The sequence below is a fragment of the Periplaneta americana genome, chromosome 12 (genome assembly GCF_040183065.1).
Source record: "Periplaneta americana isolate PAMFEO1 chromosome 12, P.americana_PAMFEO1_priV1, whole genome shotgun sequence".
Lineage (NCBI taxonomy): Eukaryota > Metazoa > Arthropoda > Insecta > Blattodea > Blattidae > Periplaneta > Periplaneta americana.
Window position 1 is genome coordinate 134,314,361 of NC_091128.1, and position 24,866 is coordinate 134,339,226.

A 24,866-nucleotide genomic window follows, 5' to 3' on the forward strand; every position below is an offset into this window, starting at 1 on the left:
AGATAGATAGATAGATAGATAGATAGATAGATAGATAGATAGATAGATAGATAGATAGATAGATAACATAATGAACGAAAAAGAAATATAGGACGACCGCAATTCCGATGGAGGAAACAGTTTTTTCAAGAAGACGGAATAGGCCAGAGGATGTGGTAATTATAGTCTACTGTGAAAATGGTGATGGTCTAACTTTATTATCCATTACTGATGTGGCAACTGGCAGAAACCACCTAAGAGAAGAGGGTAGCCTACTCGACAAGATATTGTTCCAAATGTCACCTTTATGCAACATAAATTCCAGTTGGACTCACCAAAATTCCAAATCGTATCTCCATCGAGGAACGCAAACGCTATTGCACCTTGGCTAATGGTGGTAGATATCTAAAACATATGAAAGAAGGAATAATATTAATATCATTCTACAAAAGAGTAAACTTACCAACTGAAGCAATCCATCATGTAAAATGTAACAGTCATTCCAATACACGAACTTAGACCTACTCTTTACAGTGGTAAACAGAGACCGCTACTGATAGCAGAAGAGGCGGATACATGCAAAATTTACGATAAATGTAAACATGTTATTAATTCTCATTTGTATGCGTAGAAATAGCCGTCTTATTTTTAAGATAAAATGTTTGTTAATTGACAGTCTATCAATAGTAATCTCACTAGAGGTTTTGATTTATCTACAGAAAATCAAATCTCGAGTGGACTTTAATTGAGTATTACACAATTAAAAGAAAGTATATAAAGATTAGAATAAATAAAGTACTTTAATACAATAAAATATTAACTGACTTACTCAAATTCTATTTCACTAATGGTAGCTTCACCAATACGTTTGAACGGAGCCGCCATTTTCAGCTGACTATCTATGCTGTAAACAAATGACGATCGCAAATCACGTTTTATAGTACCGTAAAGAATCTGCAGTTTGAAATGTTGGCAAACAAAGAAACAAATGGTAGGGAGGTGATAAAAACAGAAGAAAGTATATAAGGATTAGATGAAATAAAGTACTCTAATACAATAAAATAGGTATTAATTGACTTACTATAATTCTATTTCACTAATGTTACTTTCACCAAAACGTTTGAATGGAGCCGCCATTTTCAGTTGACTGTTTATGCGGGAAACAAATGACGATCGCAAAGCTTGTTTTATAGTACCGTACAAATTTGCAGTTTGAAATGTTGGCAAACAAAGAAACAAATGCTAGGGAAGCGATAAAAACAAATGCTAGGGAAATGATAAAAATAAACAAATACTAGGGAAGTGATAAAATTGTAGCAATAAACAGCCATGACTGGTTGAAACACATCCTTTCGTACCGTTTTATTGGTCAAAAGTGGTATGACGTAGTAAAAGTGTAATAGGCATTTATAAACAACTCACTTTTTTAACAACTCCGTGTATATTCTCCCTGTGGAAGGAAGATAAATCTCCATTTTCTTCAGGAAATCGAATCAAGATCCGTTGCAGTTAGTCGGACAGAATAATTACAACCTAGTGTCGGGTCTTGGATAATTCAATATCTGAACTTTTACTAGATCTAACTCATTTAATATGAATACGTGCAGAACTACTGTAAAGTGGGACTACCACGACACAACCGCCTTGATAGCTCGACTGGCAGAGTGCTAGCTTACGACAACCGCGGATCCCAGTTCAAATCTGGCGATGACAAAGTTGTATTTGTGGTTATCAAAACCAAGACAGAGAAAATTTTCTCTATTCGTTCCACCTATATTCACCACAATTCCTCCTCCATATCATTTCCATCTCGAAAAATAGGTCACCTCTTGTATCTGCGTGATGTCGAATCGATCGTGCATCATGCTAGGTGTTCCTCACGGTTTGTGTAAAGATGGCAGTAGTGATGATTCTAGTTGTCTCATAAGAGGCATCATAGACCACCTAGATTCTTCCCTCTTCCTGACGGGAAAATGGCGACTCATGTAAATCTCTGAAGTACAGCAGACTGTCACCAGAGATACGACATTTAAACAGCTACATATATGTCCACACTCATTGAAAATTGGACATATGTTTATATGAACTTTCTTCTACAGAGAATAGTCCATACTACCACCGCCTAAAGTATTTAGTATTCCTCCCGAATCATTTATATATAACACACGTTAGATGAATGTACATAGATGCTAGCATGTATTATAAGAAAAGTGGATCAATTACCTAACCCTACGTCATTTGTAAATTCGCTATCTTACATGAAACTTTTAGGCCCGTATTCATAGACATTTTTAGCGCGGGCTTCCGGTGGATGATCAGCGTTTTTCGTATTCATAAACCAGTGTTAGCGACAGGATATGATTTGAATTCTGTACTAGTAACCAGTGGATAGACGGGGCTAGCTTAGTACGCTCGTAGCGCGTGCTGCGAAATGCCTATGAATAGCACCCTTAAATTCTAAATTAAAAAAGGGGTCATGTTACCACTCTAAATTATGTGAAATTTTATAAGAAAGAAATCACGAAATTAGTTTTGATATATTTCAATCATTTTTATGATATGAAAATATTAGTGCTGTTACAATAACATGAGAGAAAAGTTTATAAAATGTAAAATATAAATTACAAGATTCTCGTTTTATTACAACTTTTTTCTCGTTAATATGTTTTGCGTTTCACCTTATTCTCAGCGCCTTCTCGAACTACAACCCTTAATGAAAAGCCCTCATAAAGACGTATACCATGATGATTATGACTATGATGATGACGACGACGATATACATTTCTTTTTCAACAGTGTATCGACCATAATTTCCCACAGATTATGATATCAAAACTTTCAATCTTGGAAGTGCGTGGCAGAAAAACAGCAATTGCACGGTATTCCGGTACATTATGAAGTAATCAATACCAGGGTGGAATAAGAAAAGAAAGCTTGAAAACGCTATAGAAAACTGGTAGAAATGTATGTCGTAAACGAAAAGCGAGGAAGATTCGAGAGGGAGATATTAACGCTTGCAGTGATACGGTTTGTGGATTTGTGCACCGGAAGAAGAAAAACGTTCTAGTCCCACGACCTCTTTTGCTCAGAGAACATAAATGCTGCAGGTGCGCCACACTCATATAAAGACTATTACGACCGATGTGACGTCATTACGAACGTCTGCATTTAATAAAAGGAAAATCTGACCTTTACCAGATGTGAATATAAAAATTGTGCCTTAATATAGTAGATCGTTTCATTATATTGGTTTGTCCCTTTTACCATTTGGTGCAAATATTTATTACTATATGTGTGCGAGAAGACATTTTTGCTACGACAGTGCGTGAAGTGAAATTTTACTTACCCTTGAACTTAAAAAAAAATATATATATATATATATATATTTCAAAATATTTTATTGTTTCCATGGATTTTCCTGTTAGGTAAAGTAAAGTATCTTACTTATACACAACTATAGCTGTTGACTAAATATATAAGTACGAATATAATAATAATAATAATAATAATAATAATAATAATAATAATAATAATAATAATAATAATGGCTTTATTTAACCTGGCAGAGTTAAGGCCGTAAGGCCTTCTCTTACACTCAAACAGGATTAAAATTTGCTTACATAGTTGAAAATAAAACTGGATCGGAATTAAATAATTACATAGTGATACAATTTAGGTACATAATGAGATCAAAAGAGGTAATTACATAAAAATTTACCTCATAAAATAAAAATAAACATAGTGCAATATATATTAATGTTGTTAGAATCAAATACAAATCACATAAAAACAGAAGCTGATAATTCAATAAAAAATATACACAGTAAAAATAAAAATAAACACATTGGAATATATATTAGTATTAGATTACAATTAAGTAGGATTTACATAATTAGATAAACCAGAAACCGACAATTGAATAAAATGTACACAAAAAATAGACTAATAATAAAAAACAACACAGTGGGATACATATTGGCGTTAAGTGATAAATGAACACGATTTACATTATTACACAATAAAAATAAGAAACAAAAAAAAAAATAAAATAAAAATAAATACAGTGGAACACGTTCCATTAAATATTTGCAACGCGTTAGGTCTGGCAACTCATCATAAGATATTTTTCTAATTTACATTTAAAAGAAATTAAAGTTCGGCAGCCCTTGACTTCACGCGGCAGAGAATTCCAGTGACGAGAAGTAGCAACAGTGAAAGGTGAAGAATAAAGAGATGATGTGTGGAGTGGTATTTCTAGCGTGTTGTCATATTACTGTGTAAGTGTAATAATGACAAACATTTTTTATTATACAAAATTAAGCACAAGTTAAAATTTGTTAAAAATTGGATGGCTGTGAAAAAATTACGTTTCAAAGATCTTATAAGGATATTCATGAAATTTTAAATTGTTAACTGCTTCCCATTGGAGGTAACCCAGAAGGACTCAGTATACTCTCCTACATGAATTTTACAATATTAAATGTTTACATAAATTTGTTGACAGAAAATTAAAACAAACATATATGAATTATAAAGTGAAGAAAAAGAAATTAAACAGAGTGAATATGATGACTCAGAATTTGGCAAGAGCGTTTCAAAACTGAAGTTATGTCAGTAGTCAGGACATAGTATTATAGGCCTATTAATAAATATACGGTAACGTAATAATAATAATAATAATAATAATAATAATAATAAAAACAATAATAATAATATAATACACAAAATTTAAAATACCGATAATGTAAATTGTAAAAAAAATTTATAGTGACCCCACCCCATGACAAAATTCTGCGTACGCCACCGCTTGTACAAAACAATGGAGAGCATAGGTACGTGTTCACTAAACTTGTAGTTCAATGTGAACAAACACTAGGCTCTAATTGAGGACCGTTTTTGCAAAATTTGCTAACTGAAAAAAACTAAATTTTACAGGAGAGACAAAACACTATAGTAAGCAAGTTTTGCTGTATCTCTCACTTATAGCAGAAAGCAAGTTTTGAAAAAACGATCACACTTTGACACACTACAATGAAGAGAAATAACCCAATTTTACTAAGACGCCTTGAACATCATGTAGAGGCCTGCCTTATGATAACGAATCCATCAAAATCTCAATTTTGCAGTTAGCAAGTTTTGAAAAAACGGTCCTCAATTGTAAGTCTGCTTTTGTAGCAGCAATTGTGTACTTTAAAAGTAGGTAAAGTAAAGTATCTTATCTCTACAAAACTATAACTGTTGACTAAATATATAAATACGAATATATGATTACTGTGTAAGTGTAATAATGACAAACATTTTTTATTATACAAAATTAAACACAAATTAAAATTTGTTAAAAATTGGATGATGTGAAAAAAATACGTTTCAAAGATTTTATAAGGATATTCATGAATATGTTCTATCAGAACGTAGTATTATAAGCATATTAATAAATATACGGTAACATAATAATAATAATAATAATAATAATAATAATAAATAATAATATAATACACAACATTTAAAATACCGATAATGTAAATTGTAAAAAAAAAATTAATAGTGACCCCTCCCCATGACAAAATTCTGCGTACGCCACTGCTTGCACAAAACAATGGAGAGCATAGGTATATGTTCACTAAACTTGTAGTTCAATGTGACCAAACACTGGGCTCTAATTATAAGTCTTCTAGTGTAGCAGCGATTGTGTATTGTAAAATTATCATTACTACCATTAAATTATGACTTCTAACTTAAAACTAATATGTATTTCATGTACAAAAACGCATAATTAAAATTTGTTTGAAGAAACGTTTCGATTATCCAACTAAATTAATTTATTCTGAATTTAATGTATTTAATATTGAACAAATTTATAAGTACAGTATACGCTGTTAAAATTTTATCATAAAAATCGTAATAAGTTTGTATTACAGACACACAATTATGACACAAGACGAAATATTAATTTAACATTAGTAGAACCTAAATGTCTCACATCTGCTGGTCTAAAGCATAGCATAAATTTTGGCTCTCGGTTGTACAATGCTTTAACTAAATTACACCCAGAACTTCTAACATGTAACCCACTAACATATAACAAGAAAATTAGAAACGTGTTAATATCTTCAATTTGATTAAATAAATTTATAGCCTATGTGTATGAATTAATCAGCCTATATTATATTTGTATTCTATAATTTTGAAATATATATTAGTCCTACTTTTCATGTGCGACATTATTCTTCTCTAGTGTTAATAATGTATTATATAATTCCATTGCCGCTGTAATTATATTTTAGTTCCTATTTTATTTTACTTATTTATTTTTATTAATATTATTACTTTTTATTTTAATATTATATCTGAACTGCGACCGAGCACAAGCGCTGCTCATTCGGTCTCAAATTTTGTTAATACTACTGTATCTTCTTTTTATAGTGATTGTATTATTTTATTTCTATTTCTCTTGTTTGTTTTGTAATTATATTCGGTATTCTGTATATTTAAATTTAAATAAATAAATTTAAATTGTATTTATTTTTATTGTGTACATATTATTCAATTGTCCGTTTCTGATTTTATTATGTAAATCGTGTCTGCTCCTAACTTAACACTACAATGTAACTAAAAAACCCGTGCTGCTCCGCAACATTGATTTGCTTTAACCAATAGCATTTCAGTCCAGATAAAATTTGCTGTGCGCGTTCTCTTTGGTTCTATTTCAACCTTTATGTCTTTAAGGACCGTATTCATAGACATTCTTAGCCCGGGCTTCCGATGGATGATCAGCGAACTAACGTTTTTCGTATTCATAAACCAGTGTTAGCGATATGATATGAATCCTGTACAAGTAACCCGTCGATAGCCGGGGCTAGTTTAGCACGCTTGTAGCACGGGCTAGCGAAATGTCTATGAATAGCACCCTAGAAGACTTTTCTCGGGATAGTGTGACATAAAGCTGTTCATGACTGAATACAAGTTCTGGTAAATAAATGTCTACAGTTCTTTTGTTATAACTCTGCCGGCGAGTGGCCGGTAAATTTTAAGTGGCTTATCTTGGTCGTGAGAATCAAAGCATTAAAAGCAATGCAAACTTCTGCTATCTCTCTTCCCCCTCACTGCAATCTGTGACGTTGCATACAGCAGAGATATTAATAAAAGAACTATGGTTGATCTAATATCTGGCCTTGGACTTTATTGATTAAACAGTCTCAAAAGACAGCGAGAACACGATGTTACCGAATTAGTCGTTTCAAAAATTGAAAGCAAGTATAGACGTTCGGTTTGAGGTAAGCCAGTACAAAATGTGATAAAACAGGACTCTAGTAATTGTTTTATTTTGAGTTGACGGACCACTCCAAAGTAACCCGCAGGAGCGCCGTCCTGTACGTTTGTGTTCATGGGCAGACTCTTGAAGTAAGGTTCGTTGCACTTGTAAAGGTCTGTCCGCTATCAACAAACCGCCTTTTCTCTTTGTACCATAACACGTAGGTGTCACGTGGAAGCGGAAGTACCAAAAGGGGGAAATTAACACTCAGCAGTAAGGCAGATACTATTTCCAGAAACTTCCTGCAATCGGAAACTTCATATCCCTACAACCCACTCTTTCTCATTGAAGGTTTATAAGACATTTCTTAAATGTAACTTATTTATAACGTTTCAAAGAATGGAGTCATGGTCCGCTTTATTATTATTATTATTATTATTATTATTATTATTATTATTATTATTATTATTATTATTATACTGGCTTTTAAGGAAACCGGAGGTTCATTGCCGCCCTCACATAAGCCCGCCATTGGTCCCTATCCTGAGCAAGATTAATCCAGTCTCTACCATCATATCTGGTACAATTTTCTTTTCCCAAATAGCAAGTACAAGCTTATAAATTTCGTTAGATAATACGCTTCCACCCTCTTGTATTAATTCTGCTGGAATTTGATCGATACCTGGAGACTTATAATTTTTCAGATTTTCTATCGCAATTTCGACTTCTGAAAGTGTGGGTTCGGGTATAAATGGCTCAGCAGTTTGTATTTCAATTTCGTCCCGATCATTTCTATTTGGCCTATGTATATTTGGTAGATGCCAAAAATAGTTTTTCCATCTGTTCAGAATTGAATGAGAGTCTGCAAGCAAGTCATCATTCTCATCCTTGATCACGTTTACCCTTGCCTGATACTTACTTACTTACTTACTTACTTACTTACTTACTTACTTACTTACTTACTGGCTTTTAAGGAACCCGCAGGTTCATTGCCGCCCTCACATAAGCCCGCCATTGGTTCCAGCCTGAGCAAAATTAATCCATTCTCTATCATCATATCCCTCCTCCCTCAAATCCATTTTAATATTATCTTCCCATCTACGTATATCCATTCTTAAATTCCTTTATGCCCTTATATTTACTACTGGCTTTTAAGGAACCCGGAGGTTCATTGCCGCCCTCACATAAGCCCGCCATTGGTCCCTATCCTGAGCTTATGCCCTTATATAAATCTCTAATGTTTTTATTTTTACTATTTGTTTCTACCTCATTCAGGTTTTTCCTTCAAGTAATATCTCTTTTTATTCCTAATTGTACGATTTGCTTCTCGTCTTTTATTGAAATAATTATCTCTATTCGTCTCAAATGGATCCTGTAAGAATTTCAATTTTGCCTGTTTCCTTCTTTCTACTACCATGCAACAATCTTCATCAAACCACGATTTCTTTTTCTTAGTTTATTTTGAGGTTTCGTAACAAGTTGTTTTTTACGGTAATGGGTTGTCAGCCCTTCGCTCAACCCCCAAGCTGGAGGACCACCCCTCATCGGCTGTCCGCGACTGCTTATTCAATATATTCACAGCTACCCTCTATATCTGGAGGCCGTCTCCTCGATCCGCAACCTGAGGACGCGCCGTGCCGTGGTGATAGGGACCCACAATACATTATTATTATTATTATTATTATTATTATTATTATTATTATTATTATTATTATTATTATTATTACTTATGGCTTTTAAGGAACCCGGAGGTTCATTGCCGTCCTCACATAAGCCCGCCATCGGTCCCTATCCTGTGCAAGATTAATCCACTCTCTACCATCATATCTCACCATTTTCAAATCCATTTTAATATTATCCTCTCATCTACATCTCGACCTCCCCAAAGGTCTTTTTCCCTCCGGCCTCCCAACTAACACTATATACATTTCTGGATTCGTCCATACGTACTACATGCAAGAGTAACGACTGCAGAAATTAAATTCATTATGTTTTGATCAGAAATAACAAAGTGGGATCAAACAGAATGAAGAAATACGGAAAGAACTTAAAATGGAATCAGCTTTACAACATGCAAAGGCGAAATTGGATTTTGCATTCTATATTTATGTTTTCATTGTTCGCAACGACTTATGTTTTTGAAGCTGCATTTTCATTAATGAAATTCACATAGCAGAATGTCGAATAAACCCTTGTCTAATTATCTTCGATTAATGACGGCTAAGAAAATTAACGCAAACATTCATGAACTTGTTGTGAAGAGAACGCGTTGTTAGCTTTCTACGAAAGAAGTTTCTTCCTCCAAAATGTAAGATGTAAATGCATCTATATTACGCAAAGAAGTACGTTTGTTATTCTAATAAGCATTTTTCCCTTTAACGGAAAACGCTTATTGCATTTCTCTCACATAAATTCTTCCTGAACAAAAAGAGCGCTTGTTCATACAAAGCTGACTGACTAGTCTTTCAATATCGCGCGTTCGCAGGCTTCCCCTACCCTAGCGCTGGTGAGAACCATTCGGCTACCTTCGGTCAACGCGACTACGTCCTTGACAGCAACTATAACACAAGCGGCTCTGCCGGGACCAGAGTGCTGCATTGGAGTTAAATCGCTCGCTTCAACTCGGTCGAGTGTCGCACCCTCGAGTGAGATACGATCGGTAGTAATACGCTCGTAATAAAATAGAAGCACAGAACAAGGTCATTTCACCGACATGTCTTATCTTGTATGGAAGGCGACAGATAAGATACACATATGTTTTTCTCACACGGTAAAAATAAGGCTTTATTTTCTGCGTTTATGACAAACGTTTAATGGAACAGTCAATGGAACGTATCAAAACTGGAACATGAAGTTATAAATAAAATAGTATGAAAAACTTCGATATACAGTTATTATTGCTAATTAATAATTATTCAATATCCGATTTACCACTTATATAATATGATAGGTCCACACATAGTGTTCCGCCTATATACTGCGACAATGTGGAAACGTTTTACAAAATATTATTGATATAGCAGTAGATTAATAACAATATTAGTACAGAGATAACGTCACAGAAAATATAATAAAACGAATAATCATGCTGCACAACTGTTACAGACGCAAAGAATGATACACTAATTATTAGAGATTATTATTATTATTATTATTATTATTATTATTATTATTATTATTATTACTAGAAAACTTGATACAGTTCTTGAATTATCGTGATTGTGTTCTCCGTTTATAATAATTATATTTACATCCAATAACATCTATCTGATGTGGCAAAAACAAAATCACTCCTGTGTGTGTGTGGGGGGGGGGGACATTTACCTACAACATTTATATTACATTTTAAAGCAAGTTTTGTAGTTGTACTATGGAGAGATTAGTTAAACACTGCAAAGTTTTGAAATGATAAACATCTATGATGTTACTACACAGTTCATCACTGTAACAAGAACGAATGTCTAACGTTCGGCTTATACCGTTTGAGGATTTATCGCTCGTGACAATTTTACCCATCATGCATGTGCGCTACCTATCGGATTATGCTATGAACTACTTGGCGCTCGAGCGAAAACGTCCGATCCAGACCTCTGGCCGGGATCCTCAGTTCGGCATCCTGGCACTATATGCATGAAGTATTTTCACGGCCAGAGTGAAACAAAATAAATATCATTATCTTCTTATTGCTTGCTCCCTTGCTTTTCAACACAGTGCTTGAGATATCAGTACGTAAGGCGAATATACAGGAAAGTGGAACTATCCTTAACAAATGCAGCCAAATCCTAGCATATGCGGATGATGTGGTGATGACGGGTAGGGGAATTAAGGATGTAAAGGAGACATTTGAAAGACTAGAATATCGTACCAAGAAATTTGTCTACAAGTGAACGAGGCCAAAACTAAATTTATGACAGTTTCCAAGATTGCAAGGCCGGCTAGACAATTTGAAGAGTTTGGTACCTTTAATTTCGAAATAGTCGATGAATTTCTATATTTGGCATCTACTATAACTGGTAATAATGACCTAAGAAAGGAAGCTGAGAACAGGATTAAATCGGCCAACAGAGCTTATTATGCACTACTTCCAGTGATGAAGAGCCAGAATGTATTTAGAACTACCAAAATCCAAATGTATAAAACCTCGATTAGACCGGTGGTTTTATATGCCGCTGAAACGTGACTTTGAACGCGGATATGTGTAAGCGACTCGGGGTGTTCCAGAGGAAAATACTGAGGAGGATTTTGGGAGCGGTGTGTGAAAATGGTAACTGGAGGAAGAGACATAATGATGAATTAATGGTCATCTATGGTGAACTTGATATGGTATCTACGATTAGACTTAGCAGATTGAGATGAATAGGACATGTTGGTAGAATGACGAGCGAAAGGAAGGTATATCAGATATTCCACAGTCAACGAGAAGGGAGAAGGAGGAGAGGAAGACCGAAGAATAGATGGTGGGATTCAGTTCAGGAAGACATAAGGAGGTGCGGAATTACTGGATGGCTACAGTTGGTGAAGGATAGAGCAGCATGGAAGAGGACATTGCAGGAGGCGAAGGCCCACTTTGGGCTGTAGAGCCATGAATGATGATGATGATGATGATGATCATCATCATCATCATCATCATCATCATCTTCTTATTGGAAAATCAAGGTATTTCGCTGAATTATACTAGAAGGAATAATTTGACGTGACAGTTTATCTTTGCCTAAATTACTGAGATGTTGCAGAACTGATTCAGTTACGGACATAACACATATTTATCACAAAGCAGAAGCGCCGGTGTCTTCTCAGAAGATCGCCGATGATACACAGGGACGCTAATTAGCAGTCGGAGCGACCGAGTAGATGCAGTCATTGAAGCATCGTAAACCCTCTATTGAGAAATAATTGGCGTACCGCTGGAAGACACGATGACACTCTTGGTATATCTCAACCACAGTTTACTGGGTTCGTTTCACTCCATTTGTAAGAGTAGATCTACATTTTAGATGGATGAAAGTCACGAAACAACTTTTACAAAATCTATCAACTCTAGACTACGTTTCGTAAACTTGCTGTCAAATAAATATCAATATAAGGACAAATTCAGAAAAAAATGAAGGGTTAGATGAATAGCGCAAATTAGTGCATAATTGGTTCAATACTAAAACAGTACGCAGTTGTAAAGAGCAACTATTAAATTATAAATTCCGAGAAGGAAAGAGATCAAGAGACATTATTTAACAACCCTGTATTAATTAGTAGGTTATCTAGCGTCGATGATATTGGCGATAGCGAAATGAATTCGAGAATTCGCTAAGGGGTTATCTGACAGTTGCTTTACAATTAGGTTAGGACATAACCAGGCAATCAGCCCAAGCGGGAATCGAACCCGCGTCCGAGCACATCTTGACAATCCAAGTAATTACTATTATTATTTATAATTAAAATAAAATGGGAATTTTCGAAATTACTGGTAATATAGCTCCTTGTGGTAAAGCTAATATATGTTAAATAGTACTTAAATACTGAAATAATCAAACAGGTGTCTATCTTTACAGACGTGGACAAATTATTTATTACAGTAGATTATAATTTTTTTCTTGGAAACATAATATAATTCGTCATATTAACTATCAGTATAATTCACAGAGTCTCTATTGTTGTAAATATGATTGCTTACATCTTCTAGTATTTTTTTCTGGCTATGTTGGTACTACTGATGTTTTGATTATATACTGCAAAAGATATTCTCCCATGGCCTGCAAGAAGACTGGACATGAACGAAATTGAAAATCTGTGATCTATACTGAAGAAGAAAGTGAACAAAAAGAGGCTTACAACAAAACATGGACTCGTTTAAGCACAGTCTGATATCTGGCTAAATGATGCTGATATTCAAAGAAAGTGTGACAATTTGGTTTCCAGCATCCCTGACAAAATCAGCGTGTTAATAAAGAATAAGGGAATATTCACAGAATATTAGTAACCTCAAGACTCAATTTTCTGTTCATTATATTTGCGCAAAATACATTTTTGTTCATTATTTCTACCGATAAATACAACTTCGTTGCACATATAATTAATTTAGTCTAATAATTTGTCCACGTCTGTAATTATTTAGGTTTTAATATATCTTACTGTTGCAAATTTAGTATTCAGGTAAAGCTCTCTGTGAAGCAGACTTGAATAATTTCAAGGGAAAAATTGTTCCGGGGCCGAGTATCGATCCCGGAACCTTTGGCTGAACTCACCGAGGCTCTACCGACTGAGCTACCCAGGAACTTCACCCGACACCGTCTCAATTTTTCTCTTTATATCCACATAACTCGAGTGGGCTGACAAGACGCCAGAGATCCACATCGAGTTCCTGGGTAGCTCAGTCAGTAGAGCGTTGGTGCGTTCAGCCAAAGGTCCCGGGATCGATACCCGGCCCCGGAACAATTTTTCCCTTCAAATTATCCTACTGTTACAAGAAAGAAGTCAATCTTAAATTAAATAAATTCAGACAAATTTATGATATTGTAATGAGTATAGCCTATTAGGACAGAAAACTCTTTAAAAGAAACGCAACTTAAATTGAGCAAAGTTATGGGAGTACTAATGATTGAACTATAGGTGTGAAAAATGTATAGATCTGATAAAAAAAAAAACATAGAATCTGCAGAGATTAAATTCCTGAGCCCAGTAGCTGGATATGCTCTTCTCGATCACCAGAGAAATACTGATACAGATATTTACAATTTAAATTATATTATAAGGAAACAGAAAAGAAATTAGTATGGACATGATTGTATTGTAATTATGGATGGATGAAAACAGACTCCCAAAAATGCTGAGAACAGAACAAGAGGCGCCAAGACCAACAACGACCAGTTCTGAAGATGACCCATAAATCGGTCGAAACATGTAAAAGAGTTACGTTGAAGTTTAACACGGGAAAGTCTTATCATACATATTCCGAAAATATAAGTTGGTAGATTGTTAAGATGTGGTGAAAAAAAATTCTCTGAACGCTGGCAGGCAGTAATTATGTCTCACAAATTTGAATTTTTTGCGGATACGGAAAATCCTCTGATGAATTTTTCCTGAATTCTTCTACGTGACATAACTAAATTATACCTTCCTGTAGAAGAAAACAGAGATAATTTTATAGGGCCGTATTCATAGACATTTTTAGCGCGGGCTTTCGGTGGATGATCAGCGTTTTTCGTATTTCATAAACCAGTGTTAGCGATAGGTTATGATTTGAATTCTGTACTAGTAACCAGTGGATAGCCGGTGCTAGCTTAGTATGCTCGTAGCGCGTGCTGCGAAATGTCTATGAATAGCACCCATAATCTTTAAAAATCCATTACTTTGGGCCGGTCTAGAATAGCTATTCTCACAGCTATGGAAAATACGGTAATCACTGGAACACCGAAAGCGACTTTCAGTGAACAATGCCTTGAAATAACCATGAGAGCAAACGTATAACTTAGTTGAGGAACACAGAAACTGACATTAAATTTACCATGCGGAACGTACACACTCTAGTTAACGCCGGAGTGTTATGCATCACCACATCTCATTGGTTTCACCTATGAGGAGGCAATGTAGTATGTGATCAGTGATCACATACTGTGATCCACATGAAACAAACATTACGCTCATTGCCCTCGCTATTGAATGTAAGGAAGCACAGACTTCGAAGTGGTTTTATACATTCAGATTCACCCCTCACTGCGGTAACTACGAGTAGAATCATCATTATAATGTCTCATAAATGCGAGACCAACTGGTCCATTTCGACGAACAAATTAATGTCATATGTGAAACTTTGAAGATATGTTCCTAGTAAGCTCGTTCATAAGATAGAGAGAGATTTTGGGGGTTGCACCACAGTCTAGTACAGTCATGTCAATTGATGCCCATAGGAGCAAGCGCGCGCTTTAGAGCTGAGGAGAGCCTGAGCGCTTTACAGCGGGAAGGAAAAGACAGACGAAAATATGCCGCTTGGTCGAGCTATGTACAGGGATGGCCAGCACTGATTCAATGGATAAAGGGAAGATAATTTTTAGATTTGTCTGAGAAGTATAAGTGCATTATAAGAATGTAAGTTTTAATTATAATGCTCATTTCTCACAAGTTTGATTTTTTATTCAAAAGAAATATTTTCTCAACTTTTCGTATAGAAAAGTGAAATTTTCAGGTATAGGCCTATTTATTTAGTAGCCTTACAGGATGTTTTCGTAAATCTAATATACCGTATATACGTATTACTCAAGATAGTGTATTGAAAATTTTGAAAATATTCGCATGGAAATTGTTTGTAAGGAAATGAATTAACAAAGCAACTACTGTTACATCATAAGCAAAAGATACGTGCCCATGTGTTGTAAAAATGTCAGCTCTATAGCTTCAGCACATTTCGAGAAAATAATATAATATTCTGATGACAAGAAGTTCCTCACCAATATCACCTTAAAAGCATAATGCAATAAGAGTTTTGTTATGTAATATTAGTTACACTTAAAACATATATAGCGCCTAGGTAACTTTGCTTTGTACTGTAATATTGTTTTGATTGGTTTATTGATTACTCTTATAAGGCTAAAGGTACCATTAATATCAATTCCAACTTACCATGTCATACTCAATCTATTTTTTTGGGATATCACTTTCTTTATGAATGATGCAGTACAGTATAGTTGTACTACTATGGAATTTATGTGAATATTCATTCTTAACTCTTTATTATGTTATTAAGATTTAAAACACAACTGCAATATTAAGAAATTGGTGTTAGTACTTTTGTTTTACAGACAATATAGATAATATCAAACAGAAAGAATCCATATAAAAATAACGGCATAAAATTTCACGTTCCGTCTGAAGTTTGTGCACCACTGTTTCCTTAATCCAACAGGCTGCTTATTCATATACACAACCCTTCCTCTTTCCATACTTAGCGCTTGCTGCCCGCGCAAGACGTCAAGGTCAGAAAAATGCGCTTGCTTTGACATCACTGGTTTAGTATATACAGTCACGAAGCTCAATACGTAGCAAATGTGCATCCATAGATAGTTGTTGACCACTAGGATCGCTACTTTCGCCTCATTACAGACAATGCGAAATAGTACCGGCACAGTCTATTGTTCCCGGTACCCTCAAAACTCAAGCTTTGTGACTGTATATACTAGACTGTGGTTGCACCACAATATCCAGAAGACTTGGTACCCCAGTCGGCAGAGCGCTGGCTTACGACGGACGATGACTCGAATTCAAATCCCAGCCATTAAGGATTTGTATATGTGATGTACAGAGTCAAATTTCTCTCGTTTTCTATCGTCATTCCACTAAAATTCTCCATGCGTTTCCCTTTAATTGCCATTTTGTCAGAAAAAATAGGGTATCACTTGTGTTTGTGCGGCGCCGAATCGACTTCGATAGAAGATGTTCCTTGCGGTTTGTCCGAAGATTGATACAGAGCAGTATATCCATGAGGTACAGTAGACCACAGTCAGAGGTATATTATACGGGTTTGATGGCTGGAGAAGAATGCATCGTGCGACAAATAGTGGAGTCGGCTTAACACTGGGTACCACAAGCGACTTAAAACTCATTCCAACACAGGTGCACAAAACCCTACCTGGGCTCAAGTGCTTAGCAATATTCCATGTCCCGCCCGATAAGTACCTCTATCTCTAACCCAACCAAAAATGTTAGATCGAATTTATTTATTCATTTTATTTATCTATTTATGTCCATAATAGGGCAAAGCCCCAATTACAATAGACAGTACAGATAAAAAAACACAGAATTGCATATAACACGAAAAAAGAGGTAAAACAGATACAAGTGTAATTACAAATTAAAAATGGAAAAGAGAAGAAAAAAATGGATACCACCTAAATAAAAGACACAGATACAAATATAAATGAAAAACACCAAATAAAAACAAATAAAAAAGAGCCAAGTACAGACATCACAGCCAAAAATGCAAAATGTAGGCGTAGCTATAATTGGCAAACTGCAGAGCAAATACAACACCATGTTAATAAATTCAATATAGAGCACTACACGGCAGGCCCAATAGGCTCAATTCATTTAATCAAAAAACTCAGCAACACAGAATATGTGTTTCAAGTAATGCTTTACATAACTTTTTCTTGTACATATTGTACGATGACGAAAAATCTAAATCTTGTTTATTTGATAGATGATTGTAAGTTCGAAGCATTAATAAAAGTGGAGACATTTTATGAGATACTGTTTTTGTTGTCTTCAAATAAAAGAGAGATCGCTTTCTCAAATTTGATTTACCAATATTGAAACTAATTAGCTGTAGAAGATCAGGGTTATATATTAAGCCATTTATGGTTTTGAACAAATACATTTGTTGTGCTTTTATCCTGCGACTACTGAGAGAGTCCACACCTGTGGAGTAACGGTCAGCGCGTCTGGCCGCGAAACCAGGTGGCCCGGGTTCGATTCCCGGTCGGGGCAAGTTACCTGGTTGAGGTTTTTTCCGGGGTTTTCCCTCAACCCAATATGAGCAAATGCTGGGTAACTTTCGGTGTTGGACCCCGGACTCATTTCACCGGCATTATCACCTTCATCTCATTCAGACGCTAACTAACCTAAGCTGTTGATAAAGCGTCGTAAAACAACCTACTAAAAAAAACTACTAAGAGATGGTACATTAAATTCAACCAGTAACTACATCAGAAAAAATTAAAATACTAAATGTAGATAACAACTTTTAAGTATTTTATTTTACTTAACATTATTAAGACTAACATGAACATAACAGAATTTTTGTTGTATCCATAATTTCGTTCGTCAGTAAATTTCTGTTTCTATTTAATTTGTGTACTCCTGCTAGTCTTATTACATTTTCCACTGAACTGAAAGAGAGGGGAAGTGGGAGCAGATATTTAAAAGGTATTCGAAAACGCGTCCTACAAACACAGTTCGGGGCTGAGAGAAACAGAATATGTGAGCTCCAAGCCTGTTGGCCACTTGTCTCACTCCAGGTTTCGCTGCTCCACTGAAGGAGCTCTGCAAAATTTTGAAGGGGAAAAGCCGGAAATGGACGCAATCTCTCAGGTGTCACATACGGGGGCAGGGAGATGCGTTTTAGAAGCTGACTGCAGGACGGAGAAAGAAATGACGGAAGGTGTAAGTGTTCACATTGAAATTTTCCATATTTTAAAGCAGCGGTGACCAAACTGGGTATCGTGATTACATCGTGTAATCTTACTGGTAAGGGGAGTTTTCTGTTTCCTGTACATTGCTCTCTGTCTCGCTCACGTACTGAAGGTAAGCAGTGTCGGTACCATGTCGCTCTACAAACCCTCTGTCTCTGCGATCAGGAACAGAAGGTTTCGTACAGAATGGGAAGAGGAATTTATTCGCTGTGTTCTGTCGGAGAAAATGTAATATATTGCTTTGCTCAACGGTTCAGTTAGTAGTAGTATATAGAAGCGACATTAGAGAGCATTACGCTGAATACACAGGCATAACAGGTATTATTATTATTATTATTATTATTATTATTATTATCATCTTATTATTCATCAGCAAATTTTACCATAATTCTTATATACGTGCCTCAATATATAGGCCTATATCTTCCCTTGAAGGATAAAATAATTACTAAGCTATATCTCCATTTTAATTTCTTTTTTAATCTTTCGATGACTATTTTATCAGTTATTTTCTAGTTATTGATTTAATAATAATAATAATAATAATAATAATAATAATAATAATAATAATAATAATAATAGTAATAACAATAGTGATAGCTTCATCAGTAGCAGCAGTAGTAATAAATAATAATACTTACTTACTTACTTACTTACTTACTTACTTACTTACTTACTTACTTACTTACTTACTTACTTACTTACTTACTTACTGGCTTTTAAGGAATCCGGAGGTTCATTGCCGCCCTCACATAAGCCCGACATTGATCCCTATTCTGAGCAAGATTAATCCATTCTCTATCATCATATCCCACCTCCCTTAAATCCATTTTAATATTATCTTCCCATCTACGTCTCGGCCTCCCTAAAGGTCTTTTTCCCTCCGGCCTCCCAACTAACACTCTATATGCATTTCTGGATTCGCCCTTACGTGCTACATGTCCTGCCCATCTCAAACGTCTGTAACTTCATCTCTCTTCTTAGGAAAATATTTGGGGCTAAGAGAGATGAAGTTACAGGAGAATGGAGAAAGTTACACAACACAGAACTGCACGCATTGTATTCTTCACCTGACATAATTAGGAACATTAAATAATAATAATAATAATAATAATAATAATAATAATAATAATAATAATAATAATAATAATATAGAGAAACTGATTGAATAATCAGTTGATTGAATAATATGGTTGTGAAACTTGGACTCTTACTCTGAGAGAGGAACATAGGTTCAGGGTGTTTGAGAATAAGGTGCTTAGGAAAATATTTGGGGCTAAGCGGGATGAAGTTACAGAAGAATGGAGAAAGTTACACAACACAGAACTGCACGCATTGTATTCTTCACCTGACATAATTAGGAACATTAAATCCAGACGTTTGAGATGGGCAGGGCATGTAGCACGTATGGGCGAATCCAGAAATGCATATAGAATGTTAGTTGGAAGACCGGAGGGAAAAAGACCTTTAGGGAGGCCGAGACGTAGATGGGAGGATAATATTAAAATGGATTTGAGGGAGGTTGGGTATGATGATAGAGACTGGATTAATCTTGCACAGGATAGGGACCGCTGGCGGGCTTATGTGAGGGCGGCAATGAACCTTCGGGTTCCTTAAAAGCCATTTGTAAGTAAGTAAGTAAGATTGAATAATACGTGCTATTGTAGTAATGAAACGAGCTATTAAACTCCAAGAACTGAAATCAGCCTTAAATCATCGTCATGGAGAGAAAGATGACATAAATAAATGTAAGGAAGCCAGCTATCTAGTGGCGAATGAAATAGCTCGTTCTCTTAAGGAGGAGAGTTTTATAAAAGCGTAATGAATGATCAAGGTGGCTGAAATAATTTGTGCAATGAAATTGTTATTAATTTTGAAAATCTGCGCATTTCTCGACTAAACATCCAGAAGAGAATTCTGTAAATTTCTGATTGTGTTCTTGAGGAATATTAAAAAAAAAAAAGCAAGAAAATTTGTATATATATTTTTTATTGCTTCTTGATGACATAGTGACATTGCTGATACAGCAAAGCTTGCGATTTTTATTCGCGGGGTTGATAGAGAACTCAGTGTTAGTGCACGAACAAGCACTGGTAGTAATTTTCATGCCATGTACCTTAACTCTAGACTGTCTCTCGCGTGTAATCACTGCCGTTCGAGCTTTGGTCACCGCTGTTTTAAAGCCACATTAAGTAAGACATTTTTACGTTTCAGAAACTTCGGTTTAGAATGTCAGTGTAGAAAGCAGACAGGCAAATATAACGACTCCCCAGTTTATTCTTCTTTCATGAATGTTATACTTGTGCACCTCATTTTCATGTCTGTAATACGAACGGAGCCCAGACTGTACTGCGAATCATATCGAGTTCTCAAAGGCACATTTCCTGTTTGTCGCGTCGTTTCCTCATACAGCACATCGCTGTAATGTGAAGTGCAGCTAGCGGAGAACTTTGAATATGAGCATTTCCACTGCACGGATACAGATGCTGGCATGAAGTAAGATACGTGGATTGTGCTAGAAGTCATACTCATGAGCATACCAGCATCGTGTTCAAAGAAAGCGGCCATAGGAGCATATCGTTATCAGAGAAACGTCGAATATTATTTACCGGTACTGTGATATTTTTAATCACTGTCTGGAATTTTTTCACTGAAGGGCCTATATTTATATTTTTACTTTAATTCTAGAAATATTCAAGGAAACAAAACAATTTTCAGTTTGCTCATGGCCACCTAGAACAATAAATTGCTTGCTACGTGATAATGCTGAAAGAAAAACGCCATCGGCGATGGGTAGCTTATAATTCCCGCATGCGTATATGGGCTATTCCATATGAAATCGATCAGTAAAAATCCTCGCATTTTTTTATACTCTAATTTTTTCCCCACTTATACAAGGTGCTGAGGGGAGTGCATTTTCAAAAATATACTATCGAAAGTCAAACTGTTTTCGTACTATTGAGTGACAAATTTAGCGTATTTTATAAAAACAAGCCTCTTTCAGCGCTCAGACCTATGGAACCATTTACTGCAGAACATTGAACGAGAGCTTATTTTGAAGCTGACATTTGGTAGGTTATGTTAAGAAGTAATCCTTATTTTTATTGTACGTAGAGAGACAGATAATCTCATTTTACTTGTTTGAGGCTTTTTGGCCATTTGTAAAAATGTAAAAAAATATCGAGAAAAAACCTTGCATTATTAAGAGAGATTCGGCATTGTTTGCTTAGTGGTACGGCAATAAGGTATTAAATAGATTATTTTCACACGCCTAGACTTGAACGGCGCTTATATCGCACGCACTGGCCGAGAGCTGAAGATAAGCGAGCATTGGGCGTCATTTTACTCCTGTGTTTATGAAAACCTGTGATAAAGCTAGCACAGCCATGACTGCTAGACGACACATCACGTGTTTGTCTCCTGGCCTTGCTTGTTTCTGGCTAACTCCCGTCTCACAGTCAGCTGGTTAGTTCACGCGCGTACTATTTATTTTCTTTATTTGATATTTTCAATACTTTCTTATCAACACACCATCAGTAAAAACTATGTGTTTATTTGTACTTTCAATGCGGAATCTAACTATATATTTTTTAAATAATTTTTCCTGGCCAAAGGCGTCTTAATGGGAAAAAATCTAAATTTCTCCATTTCCATAAAAAGTAAGAAAATCTGTTTATATGTCACTATAAACTTTAATTTCTCAGCATCAAATTAAACCATGATTTTGATCATAGGGTGAAAGGGTTTCGGATCTACAACAGTTTAAAGTTGCTAATTTTATGAAAATACTATACATTTAAATGTTTTTAATTTAAACACTATGAAGTTCTGATGCCTCAAACTTTGCACATAGCATTGTATCACAGTTCTCTACGTACAAAAAAAGTTTCATTGTATTTAGAAATTGTAAGGTCAATTTTCTCTATATTTCGATCGATTTGAGATGGAATAGCTCGTATATTATTTTTAGTCCAAAAAGGCATGCTCAATTGAATGCGTTTCGAGCACTATTGCATGCATTACTTGAATGCGTAAAAGTTGAAAGAAAAGTTGAACTGTGATGCACCTTAAGGGTAGCGAGGGAACATGAAAGACGAAAACCCTCTGGTAGAGTGACTGGGAAGCAAGATAAGGGAAACGACCTCTGTGTGTCATACTGATAATCCAGTGGAAATGACGTCGCCTAATCGATAATCAAATTAATGTTGTCATAACAACAGTATAATTTGTGCACACTAATCGATAATGCACTGTGCTCGTTACAATATGCAAAGCTAACTTAGTAAGTAGAAAACCTTTTGGAGTAAGTAGAAAACCTTTTGGAGGTTAATAGAGCCTATAAAACAAGTAAAAAGCTTATACAAACACATGACAGATTTCAATTAGTTTTACAATTACAGATATTTTTGTGATGCATGTTAACGATATTCAATCTTGACATTACCAAATACAAAAAAAGTCACATTAGAAAGTTGTGGTGACTGTTGTGTTCCTTTTTGAAGTAAAGGCAAAGAATGTCTAGATCAGGACTGGGCAACGGGAGCGGAACCAGTCTCTAAACGGGGACGCTTAATATTCATCCGTCACTCAATGAACGCTGCGCGGTTTCGGCGGGGAAGAAAGGGGATGAAGCGAAATCATATGGCTCCCCGTGAGAGAGTAGAATCCGCTCTTGCTGCCCAGCCCTGGTCTAGATTCTGATTGAGAAGCCTTTCATTTTACTGGAAGACTGACACAAGAATCATGGTATATTATTATTTTTTTTTCTTGACATTTAAATGACCTACTACGTACAGTAAGTTGCACTTGATGAAACATTGTAATGCAATGATATCAAAAATAATATACTGTATTATACAATTGGTTACAAAAGTGGAGCTTTATTAACTAGTGGTTTAAGTTAGGACACGACTGCAGAGTGTGTTCTAATATCCATTATTATAAAAAATAATTTAAATTAGCAGAAAATATATTGGTAAAATGTTGAAGTCGTTTTAGATGACCGAGGTAGGCGAATTAGGGATTTTTAGGCCGTGTTCCAAACCTACACTTACAGCTGAAGTGAACTAGATAGTTGACTTGACTAAATAGCCGGATGTGACGTCATAATCCAAAGCTATATACTGCATAGCAATCAGTCCGTAGTACTGTTCTCCAACCAGGAGATTAACCGTGAAAGGAATGTGCTTACTATTGCGTCATCTATTGGAGCGAAGTAGATAGATAATATTACCGTTATAACATCAGTTTAAAAACATCCGCTCTCTGCGTATGTTATTTCCTGTATGAAGGGATTAAAAGACCAGGAGATTAACCGTGATCTAATTTTGTAACTAGGGTAGTATAAGTATGTGTGTATCAGTGTTATCGTTTGTGCTTTGAGAGTTAGTCAATGGAGATGCGTGTACCCACGTGTGTGACCTTATGACATCTTATGACATCAACATTCATTCACAGCATTTCCCTGCTGCGTCTCATTCCCCTAAGACTTTCTCCTGGTTGGAGTACAGTAGATAGTTGACTAAATAGCCGGATGTGACGTCATAATCCAAACCTATATACTGCATAGCAATCAGTCCGTAGTAGGTAGTACATAAACAAAAATGCTTGCTTGATTAATGACTTTTACGCTAAACAAACATGGCTACTGTACTCCAACCACGAGAAAGTTTTTGGGGACTGAGACGAAGCGGGGTAATGCTGTGAATGAATGTTGATGTCATAAGATGTCATAAGGTCACACGTGGGTACTCGTATCTGTATTGGCTAGATCTCACAGCACAAACAATAACATTGATACACACATATTGATACTACCCTAGTTACAAAATTAGATCACTGTTAATCTCCAGGTCTTTTAATCTCTCCATACAGGAAATAGCATATGCAGGAGAGCGCATGGTTTTTAAACGAGGTTATAACGGTAATATTATCTATCTACTTCGCTCCAATAGATGACGCAATAGTAAGCACATTCCTTTCACGGTTGATCTCCTGGTTGGAGGACAGTAACCTCATCAGCAATTGGAGCTATGAAATCTGAAGGTGCTTTGGAGTAAAATATAAATATAATGTAGAATAACAGGTTACCTTTGAACATTAACATTGTTAGTACCATACATACTTTACATTTTTAAAATATTACAATATTTTAGGGCCTTATCTTTTCCACATACTAATTGGTAATGAAACTGCATTAGAATACTGCCTCTTAATTCAGTGCTGTACCGTAATCTTATGGTTTTTTAGAAAAAATAGTCTGTGAATAAGGCCATGATACAAGCATACTTGTTGAAAGCTCCCTAGTGTGTAATTAAGGCCGTGTCTCAAAGCTCAAGTCCATACTACACACTAGTGACTAGCAACTAGATGATTTGTAAACTACACACTAGGGAGCTTTGAACATGTACACTTGAAACACGGCCTTCTTCATACAATATTTTTCTAAAAACCCTGTC

The 24,866-nt window shown here is 35.5% G+C and overlaps 1 protein-coding gene and 1 long non-coding RNA gene across 3 annotated transcripts in view; one reads left to right on the forward strand and one right to left on the reverse strand.

Annotated features, from left to right (window-relative positions):
• The window catches only part of LOC138710906 (tetraspanin-7-like), a 289,955-nt gene that overhangs the window by 32,709 nt on the left and 232,380 nt on the right, over positions 1-24,866 (forward strand). The gene's annotated exons all lie outside the window — the stretch shown is intronic.
• Positions 310-24,866, reverse strand: part of LOC138710907 (uncharacterized) — a 220,256-nt gene continuing 195,699 nt past the window's right edge. Inside the window, exon 4 of the long non-coding RNA XR_011335322.1 lies at positions 310-384. This is a non-coding gene — a long non-coding RNA (uncharacterized lncRNA). The remainder of the gene's footprint in view (positions 385-24,866) is intronic.